The sequence below is a fragment of the Tribolium castaneum genome, chromosome 3, assembly GCF_031307605.1.
Source record: "Tribolium castaneum strain GA2 chromosome 3, icTriCast1.1, whole genome shotgun sequence".
In the NCBI taxonomy this organism is placed as follows: domain Eukaryota; kingdom Metazoa; phylum Arthropoda; class Insecta; order Coleoptera; family Tenebrionidae; genus Tribolium; species Tribolium castaneum.
This window is the reverse complement of record NC_087396.1, coordinates 5,187,501-5,211,906: the sequence shown is the minus strand read 5'-3', so window position 1 is coordinate 5,211,906 and position 24,406 is coordinate 5,187,501.

The following is a 24,406-nucleotide window of genomic DNA, read 5'->3' as shown; positions in this document are numbered from 1 at the left end:
TGTATAAAACTTAATAAAAACTTTAAATTTCGTCTCAAAGAAATAATTTACGTTATAGTTTTGACCAGCACTGTTTATTTCAAACGATTTTATGATTCGAAACTAATGAACTTTTATGGGGCAGATGCAAAACCACATATTACAATATAAAGCGTTGTTTTAAAGCAAATGATTACCTTTTGCAACAAGAAATTTCACGTCAAAGAAACTGAAAACATCGTATCCATGCACAAATATCGAATTACGTATCAGTTTAGGCAAATACAGCTTATTTTAAACGATTCCTTGCTATAAACAAGAAAAATTTTATCAAACATATTGAAAATGTCTTATTCTCGAAAATAAGAGCAAATAATGTATCAGTTTTAACAAAAGCGGATTACTCTGTTTGATTCTATGCTTAGAGTAGAGTAAACTACTATAAAACGTAATGAAAACTCTATATTCAAGCTCAAAAGAACAAATTACGTTATAGTTTTGACAAAAAAAAATTATTTCGGACGACTACATATTTCGAAGTAAGCAAACTTTAATTGAACAAGTGCAAAAGCTAATACTTTGCTTTAAAATAACGATTTATGTGGTAATATGGTATTTTGCATCTGTCCTATAAAAGTTTACTCGTTTCGCTCCATTGAATCATTCGAAATAAATTATTTTGACACAACAACGAAAATAATTTTTTTGTTTAAACTGTAACATGTCGTTTTTATAAAACGAACTAAGACGTTTGGCATCTGTTTAGTGAAAGTTTTCTCGTTTGGGTGCATAAAATCGTTTGAAATTAACAGTTCTGGTCAAAACTATAACGTAAATTATTTCTTTGAGACGAAATTTAAAGTTTTCATTAAGTTTTATACAAGTTTGCTCTATTCTAAGCAAAGGAGTAATCAGGATAAACTGCTTTTATCCAAAGTAATACATAATTTGCAGTTTTGAGCCAGAATAAGACGTTTTTAATCTTTTTAATGTAAGTTTTCGTGTTCAAAAGAAAGAATCGTCTAAAATAAGCAATTTGTGTTCAGACTGAAACGTAATTTGATTTTCTGGGCCTGAATAAGAGGTTTTCAGTTTCTTTGATGTAAGGTTTCTTGTTTGTAACAATGAATAAACGAAAATCATTGGTTTTAATCCAAACTGTGACATAAATCGTTTTTTAAAGGCGAAATCAGACGTTTTGCCTCTGTTCAGTGAAAGTATACTGGTTTCAAAGCATAGAATCGTTTGAAATTAACAGTTCTCGTCAAGACTATAACGCAAATCTTTAAAGTGATACAAAGAAATAATTTACGTAATAGTTTTGACCAGAACTGTTAATTTCAAACGATTTTATGCCCCCAAACGAGAAAACTTTCACTAAGCAGATGCCAAACGTCTTAGTTCGTTTTATAAAAGCGACTTATGTTACAGTTTAAACAAAAACAAATTATTTGTGTTGTTGTGTCAAAATAATTTATTTCTAATGATTCAATGGAGCGAAACGGGTAAACTTTTATAGGACAGATGCAAAATACCATATTACCACATAAATCATTATTTTAAAGCAAAGTATTAGCTTTTGCACATGTTCAATTAAAGTTTGCTTACTTCGAAGTATGTAATCGTCCGAAATATTTTTTTTTGTCAAAACTATAACGTAATTTGTTCTTTTGAGCTTGAATATAGAGTTTTCATTACGTTTTATAGTAGTTTACTCTACTCTAAGCATAGAATCAAACAGAGTAATCCGCTTTTGTTAAAACTGATACATAATTTGCTCTTATTTTCGAGAATAAGACGTTTTCAATATGCTTGATAAAATTTTTCTTGTTTATAGCAAGGAATCGTTTAAAATAAGCTGTATTTGCCTAAACTGATACGTAATTAGATATTTATGTATGGATACGAAGTTTTCAGTTTCTTTGACGTGAAATTTCTTGTTGCAAAAGGTAATACTTTGCTTTAAAACAACGCTTTATATGGTAATATGTGGTTTTGCATCTGCCCCATAAAAGTTCATTAGTTTCGAATCATAATTTCGATTGAAATAAACAGTGCTGGTCAAAACTATAACGTAAATTATTTCTTTGAGACGAAATTTAAAGTTTTCATTAAGTTTTATACAAGTTTACTCTATTCTAAGTAAAGGAGTAATCAGGATAAATTGCTTTTATCTAGAGTAATATATAATTTGCAGTTTTCAGCCAGAATAAGACGTTTTTAATCTTTTTAATGTAAGTTTTCGTGTTCAAAACAAAGGATCGTCTAAAATAAGCAGTTTTTGTCCAGACTGAAACGTAATTCGAATTTCTGTGCCTAAATAAGGGGTTTTCAGTTTCTTTGATGTAAGGTTTCTTGTTTGTAACAATGAATTAACAAAAATAATTGGTTTTTATCCAAACTGTAGCATGAATCAGCTTTAAGACTATAACGCAAATCTTTTGATTTGTGCTAAAATAAGACGTTTTTAGTCAGTTTGATATAAGCTTTCTTGTTCAAAGCAAAATATTGTCGAAAATCAACCGTTTTTGTCTAAACTGAAACAAAATTCGGTGGTTTGTGTCCGAATACAAAGTTTTCAGATTCTTTAATGTTAGGTTTGCTGCTTCTAACAAAGAATCAACGAAAATATTTTGTTTTAATACAAACTGCAATATAAAATGTCTTTATAGGACAAAACATGATGTTTGGCATCTGTTTATTAAAAATTTACTCGTTTGGAAGCATAGAATCATTCCAAATAAGCTATTCTCGTCGAAACTATAATGTAATTAGTATTTTGTGCTAGAATACAGCGTTTTTGTTAGATTTATTAACAATTTTGTCTATTTTAAGCAATGAAACGAATAGGATTAGCTGCCTTTATCCAAAGTGATACATAAATTGCTCTTTTATGCCAGATTAATACGTTTTTAGTCTGTTCGATGTAAGTTTTCTTGTTCAAAGCAAAAGATCGTCTAAAGTAAGCCGTTTTTGTTTGAACTGATGAACAATTCAGACTGAGAGTCAACAAAAATAATTTGTTTTAATCCAAACTGATTATTTTTGACCCTATAAGAGTCCTATAAGAGTCCGAGATACGCCGTTCTCGTCAAGTCTATAACGTAATTCGTTTTTTTGTGTCAGAATACGACGTTTTCTGTCTGTTTAATATAAGTTTTTAATAATAATAATAATAATAACAATAATAATAATAATAATAATAATAATAATAATAATAACAATAATAATAATAATAATAATAATAATAATAATAATAATAATAATAATAATAATAATAATAATAATAATAATAATAATAAAAATAATAATAGAAATAAAAGTAAGCTTAGTTTTCTAAGCAAAAATGAAGCTTATTTTGTGTGTTATATGAGCGCTTTCTCATTTCTATGCAAGAAATCATCTGTGATCTGTATTTTTAGGCAAGAAATTGTCTAAAATTAATATCTCATTTTAAAACTGGTATAAAAACATTTACTATACAAAAGTTAATAATAATAATAATTATAATAATAATAATAATAATAATAATAATAATAATAATAAAAATAATAATAGTAATAATAATAATAATAATAGTAATAATAATAATAATAATAATAATAATAATAATAATAATAATAATAATAATAATAATAATAATACTTATAATAATGAATTTCTTTCTAAATTAAAGCTTAGTTTTTCTAAGCAAAAATGATGCTTATTTTGTGTGTTATATGAGCGTTTTCTCATTTCTATGCAAGAGATCATCTGTGATCTGTGTTTTTAGGCAAGAAATTGAATAAAAATAATAACTCATTTTAAAACTGGTATAAAAACATTTACTATACAAAAGTTAATAATAATAATAATAATAATAATAATAATAATAATAATAATAATAATAATAATAATAATAATAATAACTATAATAGTAATAAAAGAAACAATAATAATAATAATAATAATAATAATAATGATAATAATACTTATAATAATAAATTTCTTTCTAAATTAAAGCTTAGTTTTTCTAAGCAAAAATGATGCTTATTTTGTGTTATCTGAGCGTTTTCTCATTTCTATGCAAGAGATCATCTGTGATCTGTGTTTTTAGGCAAGAAATTGTCTAAAATTAATAACTCATTTTAAAACTGGTATAAAAACATTTACTATACAAAAGTTATAATCGGTCTTTAATAATAATAATATTAATAATAATAATAATAATAATAATAATAATAATAATAATAATAATAATAATAATAATAATAATAATAGTAATAATAATAATAAAAATAATAGTAATAATAATAATAATAATAAAAATAAAAATAATAGTAGTAGTAAAAGTAAGCTTAGTTTTCTAAGCCAAAATGAAGCTTATTTTGTGTTATATGAGCGTTTTCTCATTTCTATGCAAAAGATTATGTGTGATCTGTGTTTTAAGTTGTGTCAGAATACGACGTTTTCTGTCTGTTTAATATAAGTTTTTAATAATAATAATAATAATAATAATAATAATAATAATAATAATAATAATAATAATAATAATAATAATAATAACAATAATAATAATAATAATAATAATAATAATAATAGTAATAGTAACAAAAGTAATAATAATAATAATACTTTTAAAAAGGAAAAATGGAGCTTATTTTGTGTGTTACATGAGCGTTTTCTCATTTTTATGCAAAAGATCATGTGTGATCTGTGTTTTTAGGCAATCTAAGCCATTTTATAGTTTTTAATATTTAACAAAAATTTGCTTTAAAATAAAATGTTTGAAAAACCGAAATTAAACTAAATTAATTGTGTCTAACACTTTAGTAGAGGAAAAAGGAGGAGACATAAAAGTCACTAAAGTCTTAAAGTTGTCTTTAGTCGTCATATTAATAACAATAACATTTATAATAACAATACTAGTAGTACTAAATTTGCTTATATGCAAGCGCTTAATTAAGGTAACAGTTTTTTTGTTTTTTGCCTATATCTCGAAAACAGTTACTCCTATCAATTTTTACTTTTTCACCAAAATTAAAGGTGATAAAATTTCCTACAAAATAGTTATTTGCATTTTTCATGTAGAACTAACCATAAGCGAGATATAAGTTTGAAAATAATTATTAATTAAAAAAAAGTGTTTTAACAGAAAATGTCTTGTGATTTAAAATACACTTAATTTGTTGGGTCCAATACTTTATTAGAAGAAAAAGGAGGTGACATAAAAGTCACTGAAGTCTTCAGAGTCGTTTTTAAATGCTGCATTTTTGACTTCGTCTCAAACATTGAAAACTGAATTACATTTTTGTTCAGTAACAGTTACAGTTTTCTTATTGGTTTTTTGCTTATATCTCGAAAACAGTTACTCCTATCAAATTTTATCTTTCTTTCAAAATTAAAGCTGATAAAATTTCCAACAAAATAGTTATTTACATTTTTCTTGTAGGACCAAGCATAAACGAGTTATAGAGTTGGATATAAATAATATTTAACAAAAATTTGCTTTAAAATAAAATGCTTGAAAAACCAGAATTAAACTAAATTAATTGTGTCTAACACTTTAGTAGAGGAAAAAGGAGAAGACATAAAAGTCACTAAATGTTTCAGAGTCGTCTTTAGTCGTCATATTAATAACAATAACATTAATAATAATAATACTAATAGTACTAAATTTGCTTATATGCAAACGCTTAATTAACGTAACATTTTTTTGGTTTCTTGCTTATATCTCGAAAACAGTTACTCCTATCAATTTTTATCTTTTTTTCAAAATTAAAGCTAATAAAATTTCCTACAAAATAGTTATTTGCATTTTTTTGTAGGACCAACCATAAGCGAGTTATAGAGTTGGATATAAATAATATTTAACAAAAATTTGCTTTAAAATAAAATGTTTGAAAAACCGAAATTAAACTAAATTAATTGAGTCTAACACTTTAGTAGAGGAAAAAGAAAAAGACATAAAAGTCACTAAAGATTTCAGAGTTGTCTTTAGTTGTCATATTAATAACAATAACATTAATAATAATAATACTAATAGTACTAAATTTGCTTATATGCAAACGCTTAATTAAGGTAACAGTGTTTTGGTTTCTTGCTTATATCTCGAAAACAGTTACTCCTATCAATTTTTATCTTTTTACTAAAATTCAAGCTGATAAAATTTCCTACAAAATAGTTATTTGCATTTTTCATGTAGGACTAACCATAAGCGAGATATATGATTGAAAATAATTATTATTTAAAAAAAAAGTGCTTTAACAGAAAATGTCTTGTGATTTAAAATACACTTAATTTATTGGGTCCAATACTTTATTAGAAGAAAAAGGAAGTGACATAAAAGTCACTGAAGTCTTCAGAGTCGTTTTTAAATGCTGCAGTTTCGTATTCGTCTCAAACATTGAAAACTGAATTACATTTTTGTTCAGTAACAGTCACAGTTTTCTTATTGGTTTTTTGCTTATATCTCGAAAACAGTTCTCCTATCAATTTTTATCTTTCTGTCAAAATTAAAGCTGATAAAATTTCCTACAAAATAGTTATTTGCTTTTTTTTTGTAGGACCAACCATAAGCGAGTTATAGAGTTGGATATAAATAATATTTAACAAAAATTTGCTTTAAAATAAAATGTTTGAAAAACTGAAATTAAACTAATTTAATTGTGTCTAACACTTTAGTAGAGGAAAAAGAAGAAGACATAAAAGTCACTAAAGGTTTCAAAGTTGTCTTTAATCGTCATATTAATAACAATAACATTAATAATAATAATACTAATAGTACTAAATTTGCTTATATGCAAACGCTTAATTAAGGTAACAGTGTTTTGGTTTCTTGCTCATATCTCGAAAACAGTTACTCCTATCAATTTTTATCTTTTTACTAAAATTCAAGCTGATAAAATTTCCTACAAAATAGTTATTTGCATTTTTTATGTAGGACTAACCATAAGCGAGATATAAGATTGAAAATAATTAATATTTAAAAAAGAAGTGCTTTAACAGAAAATGTCTTGTGATTTAAAATACACTTAATTTATTAGGTCCAATACTTTATTAAAAAAAAAAAGGGGGTGACATATAAGTCACTGAAATCTTCAAAGTCGATTTTAAATGCTGCATTTTCGTCTTCGTCTCAAACATTGAAAACTGAATTACATTTTTGTTCTGAAACGGTAACAGTTTTTACTTTGGTTTTTTGCTTATATCTCGAAAACAGTTACTCCTATCAATTTTTATCTTTCTTTCAAAATTAAAGCTGATAACATTTCCTACAAAATAGTTATTTGCATTTTTCTTGTAGGACCAACCATAAGCGAGTTATAAAGTTGGATATAAATAATATTTAACAAAAACTTGCTTAAAAATAAAATGTTTGAAATACTGAAATTAAACTAAATTAATTGTGTTTAACACTTTAGTAGAGAAAAAAGAAAAAGTCATAAAAGTCACCAAAGTCTTCAGAATCGTTTTTAGTCGTCATATTAATAACAATAACATTAATAATAATAATACTAATAGTACTAAATCTGCTTATATGCAAGCGCTTTATTAAGGTAACAGTTTTTTGGTTTCTTGCTTATATCTCGAAAACAGTTACTCCTATGAATTTTTGTCTTTCTTTCAAAAATAAAGCTGATAAAATATTCTACAAAATAGTTATTTGCATTTTTCTTGTAGGACCAACCATAAGCGAGTTATAGAGTTGGATATAAATAATATTTAACAAAAATTTGCTTTAAAATAAAATGTTTGAAAAACTGAAATTAAACTAATTTAACTGTGTCTAACACTTTAGTAGAGAAAAAAGGAAAAGACATAACAGTCACTAAAGGTTTCAGAGTTGTCTTTAGTTGTCATATTAATAACAATAACATTAATAATAATAATACTAATAGTACTAAATTTGCTTATATGCAAACGCTTAATTAAGGTAACAGTGTTTTGGTTTCTTGCTTATATCTCGAAAACAGTTACTCCTATCAATTTTTATCTTTTTACTAAAATTCAAGCTGAAAAAATTTCCTACAAAATAGTTATTTGCATTTTTCATGTAGGACTAACCATAAGCGAGATATATGATTGAAAATAATTAATATTTAAAAAAAAATTGCTTTAACAGAAAATGTCTTGTGATTTAAAATACACTTAATTTATTGGGTCCAATACTTTATTAGAAGAAAAAGGAAGTGACATAAAAGTCACTGAAGTCTTCAGAGTCGTTTTTAAATGCTGCAGTTTCGTATTCGTCTCAAACATTGAAAACTGAATTACATTTTTGTTCAGTAACAGTCACAGTTTTCTTATTGGTTTTTTGCTTATATCTCGAAAACAGTTCTCCTATCAATTTTTATCTTTCTGTCAAAATTAAAGCTGATAAAATTTCCTACAAAATAGTTATTTGCATTTTTTTGTAGGACCAACCATAAGCGAGTTATAGAGTTGGATATAAATAATATTTAACAAAAATTTGCTTTAAAATAAAATGTTTGAAAAACCGAAATTAAACTAAATTAATTGAGTCTAACACTTTAGTAGAGGAAAAAGAAAAAGACATAAAAGTCACTAAAGGTTTCAGAGTTGTCTTTAGTTGTCATATTAATAACAATAACATTAATAATAATAATACTAATAGTACTAAATTTGCTTATATGCAAACGCTTAATTAAGGTAACAGTGTTTTGGTTTCTTGCTTATATCTCGAAAACAGTTACTCCTATCAATTTTTATCTTTTTACTAAAATTCAAGCTGATAAAATTTCCTACAAAATAGTTATTTGCATTTTCATGTAGGACTAACCATAAGCGAGATATATGATTGAAAATAATTATTATTTAAAAAAAAAGTGCTTTAACAGAAAATGTCTTGTGATTTAAAATACACTTAATTTATTGGGTCCAATACTTTATTAGAAGAAAAAGGAAGTGACATAAAAGTCACTGAAGTCTTCAGAGTCGTTTTTAAATGCTGCAGTTTCGTATTCGTCTCAAACATTGAAAACTGAATTACATTTTTGTTCAGTAACAGTCACAGTTTTCTTATTGGTTTTTTGCTTATATCTCGAAAACAGTTCTCCTATCAATTTTTATCTTTCTGTCAAAATTAAAGCTGATAAAATTTCCTACAAAATAGTTATTTGCTTTTTTTTTGTAGGACCAACCATAAGCGAGTTATAGAGTTGGATATAAATAATATTTAACAAAAATTTGCTTTAAAATAAAATGTTTGAAAAACTGAAATTAAACTAATTTAATTGTGTCTAACACTTTAGTAGAGGAAAAAGAAGAAGACATAAAAGTCACTAAAGGTTTCAAAGTTGTCTTTAATCGTCATATTAATAACAATAACATTAATAATAATAATACTAATAGTACTAAATTTGCTTATATTCAAACGCTTAATTAAGGTAACAGTGTTTTGGTTTCTTGCTCATATCTCGAAAACAGTTACTCCTATCAATTTTTATCTTTTTACTAAAATTCAAGCTGATAAAATTTCCTACAAAATAGTTATTTGCATTTTTTATGTAGGACTAACCATAAGCGAGATATAAGATTGAAAATAATTAATATTTAAAAAAGAAGTGCTTTAACAGAAAATGTCTTGTGATTTAAAATACACTTAATTTATTAGGTCCAATACTTTATTAAAAAAAAAAAGGGGGTGACATATAAGTCACTGAAATCTTCAAAGTCGATTTTAAATGCTGCATTTTCGTCTTCGTCTCAAACATTGAAAACTGAATTACATTTTTGTTCTGAAACGGTAACAGTTTTTACTTTGGTTTTTTGCTTATATCTCGAAAACAGTTACTCCTATCAATTTTTATCTTTCTTTCAAAATTAAAGCTGATAACATTTCCTACAAAATAGTTATTTGCATTTTTCTTGTAGGACCAACCATAAGCGAGTTATAAAGTTGGATATAAATAATATTTAACAAAAACTTGCTTAAAAATAAAATGTTTGAAATACTGAAATTAAACTAAATTAATTGTGTTTAACACTTTAGTAGAGAAAAAAGAAAAAGTCATAAAAGTCACCAAAGTCTTCAGAATCGTTTTTAGTCGTCATATTAATAACAATAACATTAATAATAATAATACTAATAGTACTAAATCTGCTTATATGCAAGCGCTTTATTAAGGTAACAGTTTTTTGGTTTCTTGCTTATATCTCGAAAACAGTTACTCCTATGAATTTTTGTCTTTCTTTCAAAAATAAAGCTGATAAAATATTCTACAAAATAGTTATTTGCATTTTTCTTGTAGGACCAACCATAAGCGAGTTATAGAGTTGGATATAAATAATATTTAACAAAAATTTGCTTTAAAATAAAATGTTTGAAAAACTGAAATTAAACTAATTTAACTGTGTCTAACACTTTAGTAGAGAAAAAAGGAAAAGACATAACAGTCACTAAAGGTTTCAGAGTTGTCTTTAGTTGTCATATTAATAACAATAACATTAATAATAATAATACTAATAGTACTAAATTTGCTTATATGCAAACGCTTAATTAAGGTAACAGTGTTTTGGTTTCTTGCTTATATCTCGAAAACAGTTACTCCTATCAATTTTTATCTTTTTACTAAAATTCAAGCTGATAAAATTTCCTACAAAATAGTTATTTGCATTTTTCATGTAGGACTAACCATAAGCGAGATATATGATTGAAAATAATTAATATTTAAAAAAAAATTGCTTTAACAGAAAATGTCTTGTGATTTAAAATACACTTAATTTATTGGGTCCAATACTTTATTAGAAGAAAAAGGAAGTGACATAAAAGTCACTGAAGTCTTCAGAGTCGTTTTTAAATGCTGCAGTTTCGTATTCGTCTCAAACATTGAAAACTGAATTACATTTTTGTTCAGTAACAGTCACAGTTTTCTTATTGGTTTTTTGCTTATATCTCGAAAACAGTTCTCCTATCAATTTTTATCTTTCTGTCAAAATTAAAGCTGATAAAATTTCCTACAAAATAGTTATTTGCATTTTTCTTGTAGGACCAACCATAAGCGAGTTATAGAGTTGGATATAAATAATATTTAACAAAAATTTGCTTTAAAATAAAATGTTTGAAAAACTGAAATTAAACTAATTTAATTGTGTCTAACACTTTAGTAGAGGAAAAAAAAGAAGACATAAAAGTCACTAAAGGTTTCAGAGTTGTCTTTAGTTGTCATATTAATAACAATAACATTAATAATAATAATACTAATAGTACTAAATTTGCTTATATGTAAACGCTTAATTAAGGTAACAGTGTTTTGGTTTCTTGCTTATATCTCGAAAACAGTTACTCCTATCAATTTTTATCTTTTTACTAAAATTCAAGCTGATAAAATTTCCTACAAAATAGTTATTTGCATTTTTCATGTAGGACTAACCATAAGCGAGATATATGATTGAAAATAATTAATATTTAAAAAAAAAGTGCTTTAACAGAAAATGTCTTGTGATTTGAAATACACTTAATTTATTGGGTCCAATACTTTATTAGAAGAAAAAGGAAGTGACATAAAAGTCACTGAAGTCTTCAGAGTCGTTTTTAAATGCTGCAGTTTCGTCTTCGTCTCAAACATTGAAAACCGAATTACATTTTTGTTCAGTAACAGTCACAGTTTTCTTATTGGTTTTTTGCTTATATCTCGAAAACAGTTACTCCTATCAATTTTTATCTTTTTTTCAAAATTAAAGCTGATAAAATTTCCTACAAAATAGTTATTTGCATTTTTCTTGTAGGACCAACCATAAGCGAGTTATAGAGTTGGATATAAATAATATTTAACAAAAATTTGCTTTAAAATAAAATGTTTGAAAAACTGAAATTAAACTAATTTAATTGTGTCTAACACTTTAGTAAAGGAAAAAGAAGAAGACATAAAAGTCACTAAAGGTTTCAAAGTTGTCTTTAATCGTCATATTAATAACAATAACATTAATAATAATAATACTAATAGTACTAAATTTGCTTATATGCAAACGCTTAATTAAAGTAACAGTGTTTTGGTTTCTTGCTCATATCTCAAAAACAGTTACTCCTATCAATTTTTATCTTTTTACTAAAATTTAAGCTGATAAAATTTCCTACAAAATAGTTATTTGCATTTTTTATGTAGGACTAACCATAAGCGAGATATAAGATTGAAAATAATTAGTATTTAAAAAAGAAGTGCTTTAACAGTAAATGTCTTGTGATTTAAAATACACTTAATTTATTAGGTCCAATACTTTATTAGAAAAAAAAGGGAGTGACATATAAGTCACTGAAGTCTTCAGAGTCGATTTTAAATGCTGCATTTTCGTCTTCGTCTCAAACATTGAATACTGAATTACATTTTTGTTCTGAAACGGTAACAGTTTTTACTTTGGTTTTTTGCTTATATCTCGAAAACAGTTACGCCTATCAATTTTTATCTTTCTTTCAAAATTAAAGCTGATAACATTTCCTACAAAATAGTTATTTGCATTTTTCTTGTAGGACCAACCATAAGCGAGTTATAAAGTTGGATATAAATAATATTTAACAAAAACTTGCTTAAAAATAAAATGTTTGAAATACTGAAATTAAACTAAATTAATTGTGTCTAACACTTTAGTAGAGAAAAAAGAAAAAGACATAAAAGTCACCAAAGTCTTTAAAATCGTTTTTAGTCGTCATATTAATAACAATAACATTAATAATAATAATACTAATAGTACTAAATCTGCTTATATGCAAGCGCTTTATTAAGGTAACAGTTTTTTGGTTTCTTGCTTATATCTCGAAAACAGTTACTCCTATAAATTTTTGTCTTTCTTTCAAAATTAAAGCTGATAAAATATTCTACAAAATAGTTATTTGCATTTTTCTTGTAGGACCAACCATAAGCGAGTTATAGAGTTGGATATAAATAATACATAACAAAAATTTGCTTTAAAATAAAATGTTTGAAAAACTGAAATTAAACTAATTTAACTGTGTCTAACACTTTAGTAGAGGAAAAAGGAAAAGACATAAAAGTCACTAAAGGTTTCGGAGTTGTCTTTAGTTGTCATATTAATAACAATAACATTAATAATAATAATACTAATAGTACTAAATTTGCTTATATGCAAACGCTCAATTAAGGTAACAGTGTTTTGGTTTCTTGCTTATATCTCGAAAACAGTTACTACAATCAATTTTTATCTTTTTACTAAAATTCAAGCTGATAAAATTTCCTACAAAATAGTTATTTGCATTTTTCATGTAGGACTAACCATAAGCGAGATATAAGTTTGAAAATAATTAATATTTAAAAAAAAGTGCTTTAACAGAAAATGTCTTGTGATTTAAAATACACTTAATTTATTAGGTCCAATACTTTATTAGAAGAAAAAGGGGGTGACATATAAGTCACTGAAGTCTTCAGAGTCGATTGTAAATGCTGCATTTTCGTCTTCGTCTCAAACATTGAAAACTGAATTACATTTTTGTTCTGAAACGGTAACAGTTTTCACTTTGGTTTTTTGCTTATATCTCGAAAACAATTACTCCTATCAGTTTTTATTTTTTTTTCAAAATAAAGCTGATAAAATTTCCTACAAAATAGTTATTTGCATTTTTCTTGTAGGACCAACCATAAGCGAGTTATAAAGTTGGATATAAATAATATTTAACAAAAACTTGCTTAAAAATTAAATGTTTGAAATACTGAAATTAAACTAAATTAATTGTGTCTAACACTTTAGTAGAGAAAAAAGAAAAAGACATAAAAGTCACCAAAGTCTTCAGAATCGTTTTTAGTCGTCATATTAATAACAATAACATTAATAATAATAATACTAATAGTACTAAATTTGCATACATGCAAACGCTTAATTCAGGTAACAATTTTTTGGTTTCTTGCTTATATCTCGAAAACAGTTACTCCTATCAATTTTTATCTTTTTACTAAAATTAAAGCTGATCAAATTTCCTACAAAATAGTTAATTGCATTTTTAATGTAGGACTAACCATAAGCGAGATATAAGTTTGAAAATAATTAAAATTTAAAAAAAGTGCTTCAACAGAAAATGTCTTGTGATTTAAAATACACTTAATTTATTGGGTCCAATACTTTATTAGAAGAAAAAAGAGGTGACAGAAAGGTCACTGAAGTCTTTAGAGTCGTTTGTAAATGCTGCATTTTCGTCTTCGTCTCAAACATTGAAAACTGAATTACATTTTTGTTCAGTAACTGTTACAGTTTTCTTATTGGTTTTTTGCTTATATCTCGAAAACAGTTACTCCTATCAATTTTTATCTTTTTTTTAAAATTAAAGCTGATAAAATTTCCTACAAAATAGTTATTTGCATTTTTCTTGTAGGACCAACCATAAGCGAGTTATAAAGTTGGATATAAATAATATTTAACAAAAACTTGCTTAAAAATTAAATGTTTGAAATACTGAAATTAAACTAAATTAATTGTGTCTAACACTTTAGTAAAGAAAAAAGAAAAAGACATAAAAGTCACCAAAGTCTTCAGAATCGTTTTTAGTCGTCATATTAATAACAATAACATTAATAATAATAATACTAATAGTACTAAATTTGCTTACATGCAAACGCTTAATTCAGGTAACAATTTTTTGGTTTCTTGCTTATATCTCGAAAACAGTTACTCCTATCAATTTTTATCTTTTTACTAAAATTAAAGCTGATAAAATTTCCTACAAAATAGTTAATTGCATTTTTAATGTAGGACTAACCATAAGCGAGATATAAGTTTGAAAATAATTAAAATTTAAAAAAAAGTGCTTCAACAGAAAATGTCTTGTGATTTAAAATACACTTAATTTATTGGGTCCAATACTTTATTAGAAGAAAAAAGAGGTGACAGAAAGGTCACTGAAGTCTTCAGAGTCGATTTTAAATGCTGCATTTTCGTCTTCGTCTCAAACATTGAATACTGAATTACATTTTTGTTCTGAAACGGTAACAGTTTTTACTTTGGTTTTTTGCTTATATCTCGAAAACAGTTACTCCTATCAATTTTTATCTTTCTTTCAAAATTAAAGCTGATAACATTTCCTACAAAATAGTTATTTGCATTTTTCTTGTAGGACCAACCATAAGCGAGTTATAAAGTTGGATATAAATAATATTTAACAAAAACTTGCTTAAAAATAAAATGTTTGAAATACTGAAATTACACTAAATTAATTGTGTCTAACACTTTAGTAGAGAAAAAAGAAAAAGACATAAAAGTCACCAAAGTCTTCAGAATCGTTTTTAGTCGTCATATTAATAACAATAACATTAATAATAATAATACTAATAGTACTAAATTTGCTTATATGCAAACGCTTAATTAAGATAACAGTGTTTTGGTTTCTTGCTCATATCTCGAAAACAGTTACTCCTATCAATTTTTACCTTTTTACTAAAATTCAAGCTGATAAAATTTCCTACAAAATAGTTATTTGCATTTTTCTTGTAGGACCAACCATAAGCGAGTTATAAAGTTGGATATAAATAATATTTAACAAAAACTTGCTTAAAAATTAAATATTTGAAATACTGAAATTAAACTAAATTAATTGTGTCTAACACTTTAGTAGAGAAAAAAAAAAGACATAAAAGTTACCAAAGTCTTCAGAATCGTTTTTAGTCGTCATATTAATAACAATAACATTAATAATAATAATACTAATAATAATAATAATAATACTATATAATAATACTACTAATATTAATAATAATAATACTATTAGTATTATTATTATTAATGTTATTGTTATTAATATGACGACTAAAAACGATTCTGAAGACTTTGGTAACTTTTATGTCTTTTTCTTTTTTCTCTATTAAAGTGTTAGACACAATTAATTTAGTTTTATTTCAGTATTTCAAACATTTAATTTTTAAGCAAGTTTTTGTTAAATATTATTTATATCCAACTTTATAACTCGCTGATGGTTGGTCCTACAAGAAAAATGCAAATAACTATTTTGTAGGAAATTTTATCAGCTTTATTTTGAAAAAAAGATAAAAACTAATAGGAGTAATTGTTTTCGAGATATAAGCAAAAAACCAAAGTGAAAACTGTTGCCGTTTCAGAACAAAAATGTAATTCAGTTTTCAATGTTTGAGACGAAGACGAAAATGCAGCATTTACAATCGACTCTGAAGACTTCAGTGACTTATATGTCACCCCCTTTTTCTTCTAATAAAGTATTGGACATAATAAATTAAGTGTATTTTAAATCACAAGACATTTTCTGTTAAAGCACTTTTTTTTTAAATATTAATTATTTTCAAACTTATATCTCGCTTATGGTTAGTCCTACATAAAAAATGCAAATAACTATTTTGTAGGAAATTTTATCAGCTTGAATTTTAGTAAAAAGATAAAAATTGATAGGAGTAACTGTTTTCGAGATATAAGCAAGAAACCAAAACACTGTTACCTTAATTAAGCGTTTGCATATAAGCAAATTTTGTACTATTAGTATTATTATTATTAATGTTATTGTTATTAATATGACAACTAAAGACAACTCTGAAACCTTTAGTGACTTTTATGTCTTTTCCTTTTTCCTCTACTAAAGTGTTAGACACAGTTAAATTAGTTTAATTTCAGTTTTTCAAACATTTTATTTTAAAGCAAATTTTTGTTATATATTATTTATATCCAACTCTATAACTCGCTTATGGTTGGTCCTACAAGAAAAATGCAAATAACTATTTTGTAGAATATTTTATCAGCTTTAATTTTGAAAGAAAGACAAAAATTCATAGGAGTAACTGTTTTCGAGATATAAGCAAGAAACCAAAAAACTGTTACCTTAATAAAGCGCTTGCATATAAGCAGATTTAGTACTGTTAGTATTATTATTATTAATGTTATTGTTATTAATATGACGACTAAAAACGATTCTGAAGACTTTGGTGACTTTTATGTCTTTTTCTTTTTTCTCTACTAAAGTGTTAGACACAATTAATTTAGTTTAATTTCAGTATTTCAAACATTTTATTTTTAAGCAAGTTTTTGTTAAATATTATTTATATCCAACTTTATAACTCGCTTATGGTTGGTCCTCCAAGAAAAATGCAAATAACTATTTTGTAGGAAATGTTATCAGCTTTAATTTTGAAAGAAAGATAAAAATTGATAGGAGTAACTGTTTTCGAGATATAAGCAAAAAACCAAAGTAAAAACTGTTACCGTTTCAGAACAAAAATGTAATTTAGTTTTCAATGTTTGAGACGAAGACGAAAATGCAGCATTTAAAATCGACTCTGAAGACTTCAGTGACTTATATGTCACCCCCTTTTTCTTCTAATAAAGTATTGGACCTAATAAATTAAGTGTATTTTAAATCACAAGACATTTTCTGTTAAAGCACTTCTTTTTTAAATATTAATTATTTTCAATCTTATATCTCGCTTATGGTTAGTCCTACATAAAAAATGCAAATAACTATTTTGTAGGAAATTTTATCAGCTTGAATTTTAGTAAAAAGATAAAAATTGATAAGAGTAACTGTTTTCGAGATATGAGCAAGAAACCAAAACACTGTTACCTTAATTAAGCGTTTGCATATAAGCAAATTTAGTTATATTAGTATTATTATTATTAATGTTATTGTTATTAATATGACGATTAAAGACAACTTTGAAACCTTTAGTGACTTTTATGTCGTCTTCTTTTTCCTCTACTAAAGTGTTAGACACAATTAAATTAGTTTAATTTCAGTTTTTCAAACATTTTATTTTAAAGCAAATTTTTGTTAAATATTATTTATATCCAACTCTATAACTCGCTTATGGTTGGTCCTACAAGAAAAATGCAAATAACTATTTTGTAGGAAATTTTATCAGCTTTAATTTTGAAAGAAAGATAAAAATTGATAGGAGTAACTGTTTTCGAGATATAAGCAAAAAACCAATAAGAAAACTGTGACTGTTACTGAACAAAAATGTAATTCGGTTTTCAATGTTTGAGACGAAGACGAAACTGCAGCATTTAAAAACGACTCTGAAGACTTCAGTGACTTTTATGTCACTTCCTTTTTCTTCTAATAAAGTATTGGACCCAATAACTTAAGTGTATTTTAAATCACAAGACATTTTCTGTTAAAGCACTTCTTTTTTAAATATTAATTATTTTCAATCTTATATCTCGCTTATGGTTAGTCCTACATAAAAAATGCAAATAACTATTTTGTAGGAAATTTTATCAGCTTGAATTTTAGTAAAAAGATAAAAATTGATAGGAGTAACTGTTTTCGAGATATAAGCAAGAAACCAAAACACTGTTACCTTAATTAAGCGTTTGCATATAAGCAAATTTAGTACTATTAGTATTATTATTATTAATGTTATTGTTATTAATATGACAACTAAAGACAACTCTGAAACATTTAGTGACTTTTATGTCTTTTCCTTTTTTCTCTACTAAAGTGTTAGACACAGTTAAATTAGTTTAATTTCAGTTTTTCAAACATTTTATTTTAAAGCAAATTTTTGTTAAATATTATTTATATCCAACTCTATAACTCGCTTATGGTTGGTCCTACAAGAAAAATGCAAATAACTATTTTGTAGAATATTTTATCAGCTTTAATTTTGAAAGAAAGACAAAAATTCATAGGAGTAACTGTTTTCGAGATATAAGCAAGAAACCAAAAAACTGTTACCTTAATAATGCGCTTGCATATAAGCAGATTTAGTACTATTAGTATTATAATTATTAATGTTATTGTTATTAATATGACGACTAAAACCGATTCTGAAGACTTTGGTGACTTTTATGTCTTTTTCTTTTTTCTCTACTAAAGTGTTAGACACAATTAATTTAGTTTAATTTCAGTATTTCAAACATTTTATTTTTAAGCAAATTTTTGTTAAATATTATTTATATCCAACTTTATAACTCGCTTATGGTTGGTCCTACAAGAAAAATGCAAATAACTATTTTGTAGGAAATGTTATCAGCTTTAATTTTGAAAAAAAGATAAAAATTGATAGGAGTAACTGTTTTCGAGATATGAGCAAGAAACCAAAACACTGTTACCTTAATTAAGCGTTTGCATATAAGCAAATTTAGTACTATTAGTATTATTATTATTAATGTTATTGTTATTAATATGACGATTAAAGACAACTTTGAAACCTTTAGTGACTTTTATGTCTTCTTCTTTTTCCTCTACTAAAGTGTTAGACACAATTAAATTAGTTTAATTTCAGTTTTTCAAACATTTTATTTTAAAGCAAATTTTTGTTAAATATTATTTATATCCAACTCTATAACTCGCTTATGGTTGGTCCTACAAGAAAAATGCAAATAACTATTTTGTAGGAAATTTTATGAGCTTTAATTTTGACAGAAAGATAAAAATTGATAGGAGTAACTGTTTTCGAGATATAAGCAAAAAACCAATAAGAAAACTGTGACTGTTACTGAACAAAAATGTAATTCAGTTTTCAATGTTTGAGACGAAGACGAAACTGCAGCATTTAAAAACGACTCTGAAGACTTCAGTGACTTTTATGTCACTTCCTTTTTCTTCTAATAAAGTATTGGACCCAATAAATTAAGTGTATTTTAAATCACAAGACATTTTCTGTTAAAGCACTTTTTTTTTAAATATTAATTATTTTCAATCATATATCTCGCTTATGGTTAGTCCTACATGAAAAATGCAAATAACTATTTTATAGGAAATTTTATCAGCTTGAATTTTAGTAAAAAGATAAAAATTGATAGGAGTAACTGTTTTCGAGATATAAGCAAGAAACCAAAACACTGTTACCTTAATTAAGCGTTTGCATATAAGCAAATTTAGTACTATTAGTATTATTATTATTAATGTTATTGTTATTAATATGACAACTAAAGACAACTCTGAAACCTTTAGTGACTTTTATGTCTTTTCCTTTTTCCTCTACTAAAGTGTTAGACACAATTAAATTAGTTTAATTTCAGTTTTTCAAACATTTTATTTTAAAGCAAATTTTTGTTAAAAATTATTTATATCCAACTCTATAACTCGCTTATGGTTGGTCCTACAAGAAAAATGCAAATAACTATTTTGTAGGAAATTTTATCAGCTTTAATTTTGAAAAAAAGACAAAAATTCATAGGAGTAACTGTTTTCGAGATATAAGCAAGAAACCAAAAAACTGTTACCTTAATAAAGCGCTTGCATATAAGCAGATTTAGTACTATTAGTATTATTATTATTAATGTTATTGTTATTAATATGACGACTAAAAACGATTCTGAAGACTTTGGTGATTTTTATGTCTTTTTCTTTTTTCTCTACTAAAGTGTTAGACACAATTAATTTAGTTTAATTTCAGTATTTCAAACATTTTATTTTTAAGCAAGTTTTTGTTAAATATTATTTATATCCAACTTTATAACTCGCTTATGGTTGGTCCCACAAGAAAAATGCAAATAACTATTTTGTAGGAAATGTTATCAGCTTTAATTTTGACAGAAAGATAAAAATTGATAGGAGTAACTGTTTTCGAGATATAAGCAAAAAACCAATGTAAAAACTGTTACCGTTTCAGAACAAAAATGTAATTCAGTTTTCAATGTTTGAGACGAAGACGAAAATGCAGCATTTAAAATCGACTCTGAAGACTTCAGTGACTTATATGTCACCCCCTTTTTTTCTAATAAAGTATTGGACCTAATAAATTAAGTGTATTTTAAATCACAAGACATTTTCTGTTAAAGCACTTCTTTTTTAAATATTAATTATTTTCAATCTTATATCTCGCTTATGGTTAGTCCTACATAAAAAATGCAAATAATTATTTTGTAGGAAATTTTATCAGCTTGAATTTTAGTAAAAAGATAAAAGTTGATAGGAGTAACTGTTTTCGAGATATGAGCAAGAAACCAAAACACTGTTACCTTAATTAAGCGTTTGCATATTAGCAAATTTAGTACTATTAGTATTATTATTATTAATGTTATTGTTATTAATATGACGATTAAAGACAACTTTGAAACCTTTAGTGACTTTTATGTCTTCTTCTTTTTCCTCTACTAAAGTGTTAGACACAATTAAATTAGTTTAATTTCAGTTTTTCAAACATTTTATTTTAAAGCAAATTTTTGTTAAATATTATTTATATCCAACTCTATAACTCGCTTATGGTTGATCCTACAAGAAAAATGCAAATATCTATTTTGTAGGAAATTTTATCAGCTTTAATTTTGACAGAAAGATAAAAATTGATAGGAGTAACTGTTTTCGAGATATAAGCAAAAAACCAATGTAAAAACTGTTACCGTTTCAGAACAAAAATGTAATTCAGTTTTCAATGTTTGAGACGAAGACGAAAATGCAGCATTTAAAAACGACTCTGAAGACTTCAGTGACTTTTATGTCACTTCCTTTTTCTTCTAATAAAGTATTGGACCCAATAAATTAAGTGTATTTTAAATCACAAGACATTTTCTGTTAAAGCACTTTTTTTTTAAATATTAATTATTTTCAATCATATATCTCGCTTATGGTTAGTCCTACATGAAAAATGCAAATAACTATTTTATAGGAAATTTTATCAGCTTGAATTTTAGTAAAAAGATAAAAATTGATAGGAGTAACTGTTTTCGAGATATAAGCAAGAAACCAAAACACTGTTACCTTAATTAAGCGTTTGCATATAAGCAAATTTAGTACAATTAGTATTATTATTATTAATGTTATTGTTATTAATATGACAACTAAAAACAACTCTGAAACCATTAGTGACTTTTATGTCTTTTCCTTTTTCCTCTACTAAAGTGTTAGACACAATTAAATTAGTTTAATTTCAGTTTTTCAAACATTTTATTTTAAAGCAAATTTTTGTTAAAAATTATTTATATCCAACTCTATAACTCGCTTATGGTTGGTCCTACAAGAAAAATGCAAATAACTATTTTGTATGAAATTTTATCAGCTTTAATTTTGAAAGAAAGATAAAAATTGATAGGAGTAACTTTTTTCGAGATATAAGCAAAAAACCAATAAGAAAACTGTGACTGTTACTGAACAAAAATGTAATTCGGTTTTCAATATTTGAGACGAAGACGAAAATGCATCATTTACAAACGACTCTAAAAACTTCAGTGACATTTCTGTCACCTCCTTTTTTTTCTAATAAAGTATTGGACCCAATAAATTAAGTGTATTTTAAATCACAAGACATTTTCTGTTAAAGCACATTTTTTTTTAAATATCAATTATTTTCAAACTTATATCTCGCTTATAGTTAGTCCTACATGAAAAATGCAAATAACTATTTTGTAGGAAATTTTATCAGCTTTAATTTTAGTGAAAAGATAAAAATTGATAGGAGTAACTGTTTTCGAGATATAAGCAAGAAACCAAAAAACTGTTACCTTAATTAAGGGCTTGCATATAAGCAAATTTAGTACTAAAAACAACTCTGAAGACTTTGGTGACTTTTATGTCTTCTTCTTTTTCCTCTACTAAAGTGTTAGACACAATTAATTTAGTTTAATTTCGGTTTTTCAAACATTTTATTTTAAAGCAAATTTTTGTTAAAGATTATTTATATCCAACTCTATAACTCGCTTACGGTTGGTCCTACAAAAAAAATGCGAATAACTATTTTGTAGAAAATTTTATCAGCTTTAATTTTGAAAGAAAGATAAAAATTGATAGGAGTAACTGTTTTCGAGATATAAGCAAAAAACCAATAAGAAAACTGTAACTGTTACTGAACAAAAATGTAATTCAGTTTTCAATGTTCGACTCTGAAGATTTCAGTGACTTTTATGTCTCCTCCTTTTTTTTTCTAATAAAGTATTGGACCCATTAAATTAAGTGTATTTTAAATCACAAGACATTTTCTGTTAAAGCACTTCTTTTTAAATATTAATTATTTTCAAACTTATATCTCGCTTATGGTTAGTCCTACAAGAAAAATGCAAATTAGTATTTTGTAGGAAATTTTATCAGCTTTAATTTTAGTAAAAAGATAAAAATTGATAGGAGTAACTGTTTTCGAGATATAAGCAAGAAACCAAAAAACTGTTACCTTAATTAAGCGCTTGCATATAAGCAAATTTAATAATATTAGTATTATTAATATTAATGTTATTGTTATTAATATGACGACTAAAAACGACTCTCAAGACTTTGGTGACTTTTATGTCTTCTCGTTTTTCCTCTACTAAAGTGTTAGTCTTAATTTAGTTTAATTTCGGTTTTTCAAACATTTTATTTTAAAGCAAATTTTTGTTAAAGATTATTTATATCCAACTCTATAACTCGCTTATGGTTGGTCCTACAAAAAAATGCAAATAACTATTTTGTAGGAAATTTTATCAGCTTTAATTTTGAAAAAAAGATAAAAATTGATTGGAGTAACTGTTTTCGAGATATAAGCAAGAAACCAAAAAACTGTTACCTTAATTAAGCGTTTGCATATAAGCAAATTTAGTACTATTAGTATTATTATTATTAATGTTATTGTTATTAATATGACGACTAAAGACGACTCTGAAACATTTAGTGACTTTTATGTCTTCTCCTTTTTCCTCTACTAAAGTGTTAGACACAATTAATTTAGTTTAATTCCGGTTTTTCAAGCATTTTATTTTAAAGCAAATTTTTGTTAAATATTATTTATATCCAACTCTATAACTCGTTTATGCTTGGTCCTACAAGAAAAATGTGAATAACTATTTTGTTGGAAATTTTATCAGCTTTAATTTTGAAAGAAAGATAAAATTTGATAGGAGGAACTGTTTTCGAGATATAAGCAAAAAACCAATAAGAAAACTGTAACTGTTACTGAACAAAAATGAAATTCAGTTTTCAATGTTTGAGATTTAGACAAAAATGCAGCATTTAAAAACGACTCTGAAGACTTCAGTGACTTTTATGTCACCTCCTTTTTCTTCTAATAAAGTATTGGACCCAATAAATTAAGTGTATTTTAAATCACAAGACATTTTCTGTTAAAACACTTTTTTTTAATTATTAATTATTTTCAAACTTACATCTCGCTTATGGTTAGTTCTACATGAAAAATGCAAATAACTATTTTGTAGAAAATTTTATCACCTTTAATTTTGGTGAAAAAATAAAAATTGATAGGAGTAACTGTTTTCGAGAAATAAGCAAAAAACAAAAAAACTGTTACCTTAATTAAGCGCTTGCATATAAGCAAATTTAGTACTACTAGTATTGTTATTATAAATGTTATTGTTATTAATATGACGACTAAAGACAACTCTAAGACTTTAGTGACTTTTATGTCTCCTCCTTTTTCCTCTACTAAAGTGTTAGACGCAATTAATTTAGTTTAATTTCAGTTTTTCAAACATTTTATTTTAAAGCAAATTTTTGTTAAATATTAAAAACTATAAAATGGCTTAGATTGCCTAAAAACACAGATCACACATAATCTTTTGCATAGAAATGAGAAAACGCTCATTTAACACACAAAAT